Source organism: Bombina bombina, chromosome 1 (assembly GCF_027579735.1).
Source record: "Bombina bombina isolate aBomBom1 chromosome 1, aBomBom1.pri, whole genome shotgun sequence".
Taxonomy (NCBI): domain Eukaryota; kingdom Metazoa; phylum Chordata; class Amphibia; order Anura; family Bombinatoridae; genus Bombina; species Bombina bombina.
The window spans coordinates 932,113,429-932,123,166 of NC_069499.1; positions in this window are offsets into that span (position 1 = coordinate 932,113,429).

Genomic DNA, 9,738 nt, shown 5'->3' on the forward strand with positions numbered 1-9,738 from the left:
ATCAACCGAAGCCTCATTCCTAAACGCCCAGGAAGTAGAAACTGACCTAGTAGAATGAGCTGTAATCCTTTGAGGCGGAGTTTTACCCGACTCGACATAAGCATGGTGAATTAAGGATTTCAACCAAGATGCCAAAGAAATGGCAGAAGCTTTCTGACCTTTTCTAGAACCGGAAAAGATGACAAATAGACTAGAAGTCTTTCGGAAAGATTTAGTAGCTTCAACATAATATTTCAAAGCTCTAACAACATCCAAAGAATGCAACGATTTCTCCTTAGAATTCTTAGGATTAGGACATAATGAAGGAACCTCAATTTCTCTACTAATGTTGTTGGAATTCACAACCTTAGGTAAAAATTCAAAAGAAGTTCGCAACACCGCCTTATCCTGATGAAAAATCAGAAAAGGAGACTCACAAGAAAGAGCAGATAATTCAGAGACTCTTCTGGCAGAAGAGATGGCCAAAAGGAACAAAACTTTCCAAGAAAGTAATTTAATGTCCAATGAATGCATGGGTTCAAAAGGAGGAGCTTGAAGAGCCCTCAGAACCAAATTCAAACTCCAAGGAGGAGAAATAGACTTAATGACAGGTTTTATACTAACCAAAGCTTGTACAAAACAATGAATATCAGGAAGATTAGCAATCTTTCTGTGAAAAAGAACAGAAAAAGCAGAGATTTGTCCTTTCAAGGAACTTGCGGATAAACCTTTATCTAAACCATCCTGAAGAAACTGTAAAATTCTCGGAATTTTAAAAGAATGCCAGGAAAAATGATGAGAAAGACACCAAGAAATATAAGTCTTCCAGACTCTATAATATATCTCTCTAGATACAGATTTACGAGCCTGTAACATAGTATTAATCACAGAGTCAGAGAAACCTCTTTGACCAAGAATCAAGCGTTCAATCTCCATACCTTTAAATTTAAGGATTTGAGATCCTGATGGAAGAAAGGACCTTGCGACAGAAGGTCTGGTCTTAACGGAAGAGTCCACGGCTGGCAAGAGGCCATCCGGACAAGATCCGCATACCAAAACCTGTGAGGCCATGCTGGAGCTACCAGCAGAACAAACGAGCATTCCTTCAGAATCTTGGAGATTACTCTTGGAAGAAGAACTAGAGGCGGAAAGATATAGGCAGGATGATACTTCCAAGGAAGTGATAATGCATCCACTGCCTCCGCCTGAGGATCCCGGGATCTGGACAGATACCTGGGAAGTTTCTTGTTTAGATGAGAAGCCATCAGATCTATTTCTGGGAGTTCCCACATTTGAACAATCTGAAGAAATACCTCTGGGTGAAGAGACCATTCGCCCGGATGCAACGTTTGGCGACTGAGATAATCCGCTTCCCAATTGTCTATAACTGGGATATGAACCGCAGAGATTAGACAGGAGCTGGATTCCGCCCAAACCAGAATTCGAGATACTTCTTTCATAGCCAGAAGACTGTGAGTCCCTCCTTGATGATTGATGTATGCCACAGTTGTGACATTGTCTGTCTGAAAACAAATGAACAACTCTCTCTTCAGAAGAGGCCAAGACTGAAGAGCTCTGAAAATTGCACGGAGTTCCAAAATATTGATCGGTAATCTCACCTCCTGAGATTCCCAAACCCCTTGTGCCGTCAGAGACCCCCACACAGCTCCCCAACCTGTAAGACTTGCATCTGTTGAGATTATAGTCCAGGTCGGAAGAACAAAAGAAGCCGATGGTGATCTGTCCACCACGTCAGAGAATGTCGGACAAGGAACGAAAACGATTATTAGCCCTGTTTTTACCCTTAGATTTTATATCCTGTGGTAAAAATGTTCCTTTCCCACCATTAACAGTTGAGATAATAGAATCCAACTGAGAACCAAATAATTTATTACCCTGGAAAGAAAGGGAAAGTAGAGTCGATTTAGAAGACATATCAGCATTCCAAGTTTTAAGCCATAAAGCTCTTCTAGCTAAAATAGCTAGAGACATAAACCTGACATCAACTCTGATAATATCAAAAATGGCATCACAGATAAAATTATTAGCATGTTGAAGAAGAATAATAATATTATGAGAATCATGATCTGTTACTTGTTGCGCTAAAGTTTCCAACCAAAAAGTTGAAGCTGCAGCAACATCAGCCAATGATATAGCAGGTCTAAGAAGATTACCTGAACACAGATAAGCTTTTCTTAGAAAGGATTCAATTTTCCTATCTAAAGGATCCTTAAAGGAAGTACCATCTGCCGTAGGAATAGTAGTACGTTTAGCAAGGGTAGAAATCTGTCGGACGGTACAGGATATAATTGCTTAAAACGTTTAGAAGGAGTAAATGAATTACCCAAATTATTCCATTCTCTGGAAATTACTTCAGAAATAGCACCAGGAACAGGAAAAACTTCTGGAATAACCACAGGAGATCTAAAGACCTTGTCTAAACGTTTAGATTTAGTATCAAGAGGACCAGAATCCTCAATTTCTAATGCAATTAGGACTTCTTTAAGTAAAGAACGGATAAATTCCATTTTAAATAAATATGACGATTTATCAGCATCAACCTCTGAGACAGAATCCTCTGTATCAGAAGAATCATTAGAATCAGAATGATGATGTTCATTTAAAAATTCATCTGTATAAAGAGAAGTTTTAAAAGACTTTTTATGTTTACCAGAAGGAGGAATAACAGACATAGCCTTCTTAATGGATTCAGAAACAAAATCTCTTATGTTATCAGGAACACTCTGAACATTAGATGTTGATGGAACTGCAACAGGTAATGGTACTTTACTAAAGGAAATATTTTCTGCATTAACAAGTTTGTCATGACATTTAATACAAACAACAGCTGGAGGAACAACTACCAAAAGTTTACAGCAGATACACTTAGCTTTGGTAGTTCCAGCACCAGGCAGCGATTTTCCAGTAGTATCTTCTGACTCAGTTGCAACGTGGGACATCTTGCAATATGTAATAGAAAAAACAACATATAAAGCAAAATTGATCAAATTCCTTAAATGACAGTTTCAGGAATGGGAAAAAATGCCAGTGAACAAGCTTCTAGCAACCAGAAGCAACAAAAGATGAGACTTAAATAAAGTGGAGACAAAATTGACGCCCACATTATTTGGCGCCTAAATGCTATTAGCGCCAAAAATGACGCCACATCCGGAACGCCTACATTTTTGGCGCGAAAAACGGCAACAATTACGCAACTTCCGGCGACACGTATGACGCCGGAAATAGAATTTTTTTTTCGCGCCAAGAAAGTCCGCGCCAAGAATGACGCAATAAAATGAAGCATTTTCAGCCCCCGCGAGCCTAACAGCCCACAGGGAAAAAGTCAAATTTTAAGGTAAGATAAAAATGATATATTCAAATGCATTATCCCAAATATGAAACTGACTGTCTGAAATAAGGAAAAGTTGAACATCCTGAGTCAAGGCAAATAAATGTTTGAATACATATATTTAGAACTTTATAAAAAAGTGCCCAACCATAGCTTTAGAGTGTCACAGAAAATAAGACTTACTTACCCCAGGACACTCATCTACATGTTGTAGAAAGCCAAACCAGTACTGAAACGAAAATCAGCAGAGGAAATGGTATAAATATAAGAGTATATCGTCGATCTGAAAAGGGAGGTAAGAGATGAATCTCTACGACCGATAACAGAGAACCCATGAAATAGACCCCGTAGAAGGAGATCATTGAATTCAAACAGGCAATACTCTCCTCACATCCCTCTGACATTCACTGCACGCTGAGAGGAAAACCGGGCTCCAACCTGCTGCGGAGCGCATATCAACGTAGAATCTAGCACAAACTTACTTCACCACCTCCATAGGAGGCAAAGTTTGTAAAACTGATTTGTGGGTGTGGTGAGGGGTGTATTTATAGGCATTTTGAGGTTTGGGAAACTTTGCCCCTCCTGGTAGGAATGTATATCCCATACGTCACTAGCTCATGGACTCTTGCTAATTACATGAAAGAAATTGATTATTCATATGCATTATCCCAAATATGAAACTGACTGTCTGAAAATAAGGAACGTTGAACATCCTGAATCAAGGCAAATAAATGTTTAAACACATATATTTAGAACTTTATATAAAAGTGCCCAACCATAGCTTAGAGTGTCACAGAAAATAAGACTTACTTACCCCAGGACACTCATCTACATGTAGTAGAAAGCTAAACCAGTACTGAAACGAGAATCAGTAGAGGTAATGGTATATATAAGAGTATATCGTCGATCTGAAAAGGGAGGTAAGAGATGAATCTCTACGACCGATAACAGAGAACCTATGAAATAGACCCCGTAGAAGGAGATCATTGAATTCAAATAGGCAATACTCTCTTCACATCCCTCTGACATTCACTGCACGCTGAGAGGAAAACCGGGCTCCAACCTGCTGCGGAGCGCATATCAACGTAGAATCTAGCACAAACTTACTTCACCACCTCCACAGGAGGCAAAGTTTGTAAAACTGATTTGTGGGTGTGGTGAGGGGTGTATTTATAGGCATTTTGAGGTTTGGGAAACTTTGCCCCTCCTGGTAGGAATGTATATCCCATACGTCACTAGCTCATGGACTCTTGCTAATTACATGAAAGAAATATATATATTTTTTTTAGCATATTTACATATGCTGATGTGTAGGATTCCCCCTTAGCCCCCAACCTCCCTGATCCCCCCCAAACAGCTCTCTAACCCTCCCCCTCTACCTTACTGGGAGCCATCTTGGGTACTGTTTTTTTTTTTTTTTATTATTTATTTTTTTCTATAGTGTAGCTTCCCCCTCCACCTCCCAGATCACTTCGATTTTGTAAATTTTTTAATTTTACTCAACTTTTATTTTCCATTTTTTTCTGTAGTGTAGCCGTTCCCACCCGCATCCACCCCGTGCACTTGCGCGCGTCTATGCGCGTCCCCGGCGATCCCGCCCACCTCGATGTCATATGGACCATCGATGGCCGCCCACCCGCCTCCCAAGTAAGCTCCCACCCCCCAACGATATCGGCCATCGATGTACGGTGCAGCGAGGGCCACAGAGTGGCTCTCTCTGCATCGGATGGCCAAGGGGGGTTATTGCAGGATGCCTCGATATCGAGGCATCACTGCAATAACCGGAAAGCTGCTTTCCAGACCAAGGACGTACGCCATACGTCCTCGGTCATTAACTGTATGTTTTTTGAGGACGTATGGCGTACGTCCTTGGTCGTTAAGGGGTTAAAGTGGAAACCTGCATTCAAGCAAATAGATATTCATCATCAATACTGAATAAATTATCTGCCATGTTTTACTTTTTGTTTGACTGTGTAGCTTTTGCTTTGTTAACATCTGTAAACATTTCTTGAAAAGACTGCAGTACACTTATCTTTTTACAGTTTTTATTGTTGTATCATTTACTAATTTGAGTGTTTTCAATGGATTGGAATGGCACAATACTCTGTAAACACTCTGTTGAACAATATCTTAAGATCTCTCACTAAACATTGGCAAATAAACAATATTCTTATTGAGATTGCTCAAGGTCATGGGGATAATTTTATTCCAAACAAGTCAGCAGTAACATATTAGATTGTTTTGATCAAGAGCAACTTCATTTTGGCCAGAATTTTTGTGTATTCCCCCCCCCCCCCTTTTTTGTAGCAAGTCAACATCAAACAGAATTAGCAAAGCCAACAATTAATGAAATTAAATTACAAAGACATAAGATTAATTTTATAAAAACACTGATAAATCCCAATATTTGTTCATGCCCTTTGGTTCGAGAGTTTTTAATTCGTATATCCAGAAGGATTCTCTTTGCTCCATAGAGTTTAGAGATTAGTTTTTCACTATTGAATATGTACCACTGGCATTTGATTAACAAAACTGTGAATACATTGTTGTTATAGGAGTTAAGAAAGAGTTGAATGCACAGTCAGAAAACCATACACTCCATATAACAGATTGCAATAATTTATCAGATAGAAAGCAAGGTATCTGTAGCGTAACAATGTCTATGGGGAATGAATATATATATATATATATATCTGCTGCCCAATAGTCCACTAGCCTCTGTCCCAATGCTGGTACCTTATTACAACAGTGCAGCCCCTGTGCCTATCCTGGCAGTAGTGGATCCCTCTGTGATCCTCCTCCTATTGTCAGCATGCATGTAGACCTGTACTCAGCTTCAGCTGTGGTGGGCGTCCGTGTAGACCTGTGGCAAGCTCAGGCTCTTCCTCCCATGTGATGTGGCTACAGCCAATCCAGCCAATCAGTCCAATCAGTACTCGTGCTGCAGTTACAGATACCTGCTCCGCTTCACAACACAAGCAACTACTTTAAAGAACCAGCTGGAAATGAAGCCACTATTACGAGCTCCTTCAACGCTCATCCGACTAATACACTGTATGCCGTTAGGCTATATTCTATTTATCTGAAACTCATATAGAATATATTTAGAATACTTTATGGTATATTATCCTATATTGGGGCACTGATGACTTAGATCACAAAATCAATAGTCAGCCTCTGAGAGTGGGTCTTGTATCATAATTTAGATAATGGCAGCTCAAAGAGGTTACACGGATTTTGGATTTTTCATTACTAACTACATCTATGATTGTACGTTCTATTTGTAAATATAGCCACTATCGACTATAGACTAAAGATAATTGAGGCCAAGCTGTCAAGGCATTGAAGAGTGCTCTCAACTCCAAGATGTTTATGGGAAGAGAAGACTCTTTCCGAGACCACAGGACCTGAGCTTTTAGAGAACCCCAAACAGCTCCCCAGCCTAACAGACTGGGGTCCGTAGTCACAATCACCCAGGAAGGTCTCAGGAAGCAAGTGCCCCGAGACAGATGGTCCTGTGAAATCAACCACGAGAGAGAGTCTCTTGTTAGGGGATCCAGATTTATCCTCTGTAATAAATCTGAATGGTTTCCATTCTATTGACTGAGCATGCAAAGCTGCAGAGTTCGCATATGGAACCGAGCAAAAGGTATGATGTCCATGGAAGCAACCATCAGACCAATCACCTCCATATATTGAGCCACTGATGGACGAATAGCGGACTGAAGAGAAAGGCAAGAAGCAAGAAGTTTGGATTTTCTGACGTCTATCAGGAAAATCTTCATGGACAAGGAATCTATGATTGTCCCTAGGAAACACACTCTTGTAGTTGGAACTAGAGTACTCTTTTCCAGATTCCCTTTCCACCCGTGGGAACGTAGAGAAGACAACAACATCTCTGTATGAGATTTTGCTAGTTGAAAAGATGACGCCTGAACCAAGATGTCGTCTAGATAAGGCTTCACAGCAATTCCCTGGGATCTGATCACTGCCAGTAGAGCCCCCAGAACAGAAGTGCAATAAACTGGAAATGCTTGTCCAGAAAGGAAAACCTTAGAAAGTGGTGATGATCCCTGTTAATGGGAACGTGTAAATACGCATCCTTCAGGTCTATGGTCGTCATGATCTGACCTTCCTGAACCAATGGAAGAATGGAACAAATAGCTTCCATCTTGAAGGACGGAACTCTGAGGAATTTGTTGAGGCACTTTAGGTCTAGGATGGGACGGAAAGTTCCTTCCTTTTTTGGAACCACAAAGATATTTGAATAGAATCCTGTTCTTTCACAGGAACTGGAACAATTACTCTCAGGGAGGATAGGTCCTCTACGCAGTTTAAGAAGGCCTCCCTCTTTACTTGGTTTGAGGACAGTCTCAACAGGAGAAATCTGCCCCTTGAAGGGCAAGATTTGAATCCTATTCTGTAACCCTGGGATACTATGTCCACAGCCAACGGATCTAGGACATCTCGTATCCTAGACTGCTAAAAAAAAAAAAAAGCCTGCCCCCCACTTGATCCAAATTAGATTGGGGGCAGACCCTTCATGCTGATCTAGAATCAGTTGAAGGTTTTTTTGTTTTGCTTCCCCTTATTCCAAGGCTGACTGGACTTCCAAGAGATCCTGGATTGCTCTGGCTTGACAGAAGAGGAAGACTTCTGTCCTTTAAAGTTGTGAAAGTTAGAATTTTGTCGACCTTTAGGTCTATTTTTCTAGTCCTGAGGTAGGAAAGATCCCTTTCCACCCGTAATTTCAGAAATGATTTCTGCCAGACCAGGCCCAAATAGAGTTTTACCCCTATAGGGTAAAGCCAAAAGCTTGGCCTTTGAAGATACATCAACCGACCGAGATTTTAACCACAGAGCTCTGCGAGCTAGAACAGTGAAGCTAGACATCTTAGCTCCCAGTCTAATTACCTGCATGTTGGCATTGCAGATAAAACATAATTTATGTAAGAACTTACCTGATAAATTCATTTCTTTCATATTAGCATGAGTCCATGAGCTAGTGACGTATGGGATATACATTCCTACCAGGAGGGGCAAAGTTTCCCAAACCTTAAAATGCCTATAAATACACCCCTCACCACACCCACAATTCAGTTTTACAAACTTTGCCTCCCGTGGAGGTGGTGAAGTAAGTTTGTGCTAGATTCTTCGTTGATATGCGCTTCGCAGCAGGCTGGAGCCCGGTTTTCCTCTCAGAGTGCAGTGAATGTCAGTTTAACGAATAGCCAATTCAGTTTAACGAATAGCCAAGAAGTGGGGTGATAAGAAAGGAGCGAAAGCATCAAAAAAATAAGGAATTGGAATAATTGTGCTTTATACAAAAAAATCATAACCACCACAAAAAAGGGTGGGCCTCATGGACTCTTGCTAATATGAAAGAAATGAATTTATCAGGTAAGTTCTTACATAAATTATGTTTTCTTTCATGTAATTAGCAAGAGTCCATGAACTAGTGACGTATGGGATAATAAATACCCAAGATGTGGAACTTCCACGCAAGAGTCACTAGAGAGGGAGGGATAAAAATAAAGACAGCCAATTCCGCTGAAAAATGAATCCACTACCCAAATCAAAAAAGTTTCAATTTTTATAATGAAAAAAACTGAAATTATAAGCAGAAGAATCAAACTGAGACAGCTGCCTGAAGTACCATTCTACCAAAACTGCTTCTAAAGAAGAGAAAACATCAAAATGGTAGAACATAGTAAAAGTATGCAAAGAAGACCAAGTCATTGCTTTGCAAATCTGATCAACAGAAGCTTCATTCTTTAAAAATCCCAGGAAGTAGAAACTTACCTAGTAGAATGAGCCGTAATCCTCAGAGGCGGGAATCCACCCGACTCCAAATAAGCATGATGAATCAAAAGTTTAAGCAAGATGCCAAATAAATGGCAGAAGCTTTTTGACCTTCCTAAAACCAGAAAAGATAAAAAATAGACGAAGTCTATCTGAAATCTGAATAGCTTCAACATAGAAAGTAAGAATCTCACCAAAGAAGTCTTAGGAAAAGAATAATTCCTCCCTAATGTTTGTTAGAATTTACAACTTTAGGTAAGAATTGAAATGAGGACAGCAAAAACCACCTTTTCCTGATGAAAAAAAATCACAAGAAAGAACAGATAATTCAAAAGCTGTTCTAGCAGAAGAGATGTCCAAAAAGAACAATACTTTCCATGAAAGTAATTAATGTCCAGAGCAAGCATATGCTCAAATAGAAGAGCCTGAAAAACCTTCAGAACCCAATTAAGACTCCAAGGAGGAGAAATTGGCTTAATGACAGGTTTGATACGAATCAAAACCTGAAAAAAATGATGAATATCAGGAAGTAACACTGCCTTATCCTGATGAAAAATCAGAAAAAGATATTCACAAAAAAGAGCAGATAACTCAAAAATTCTTCTAGC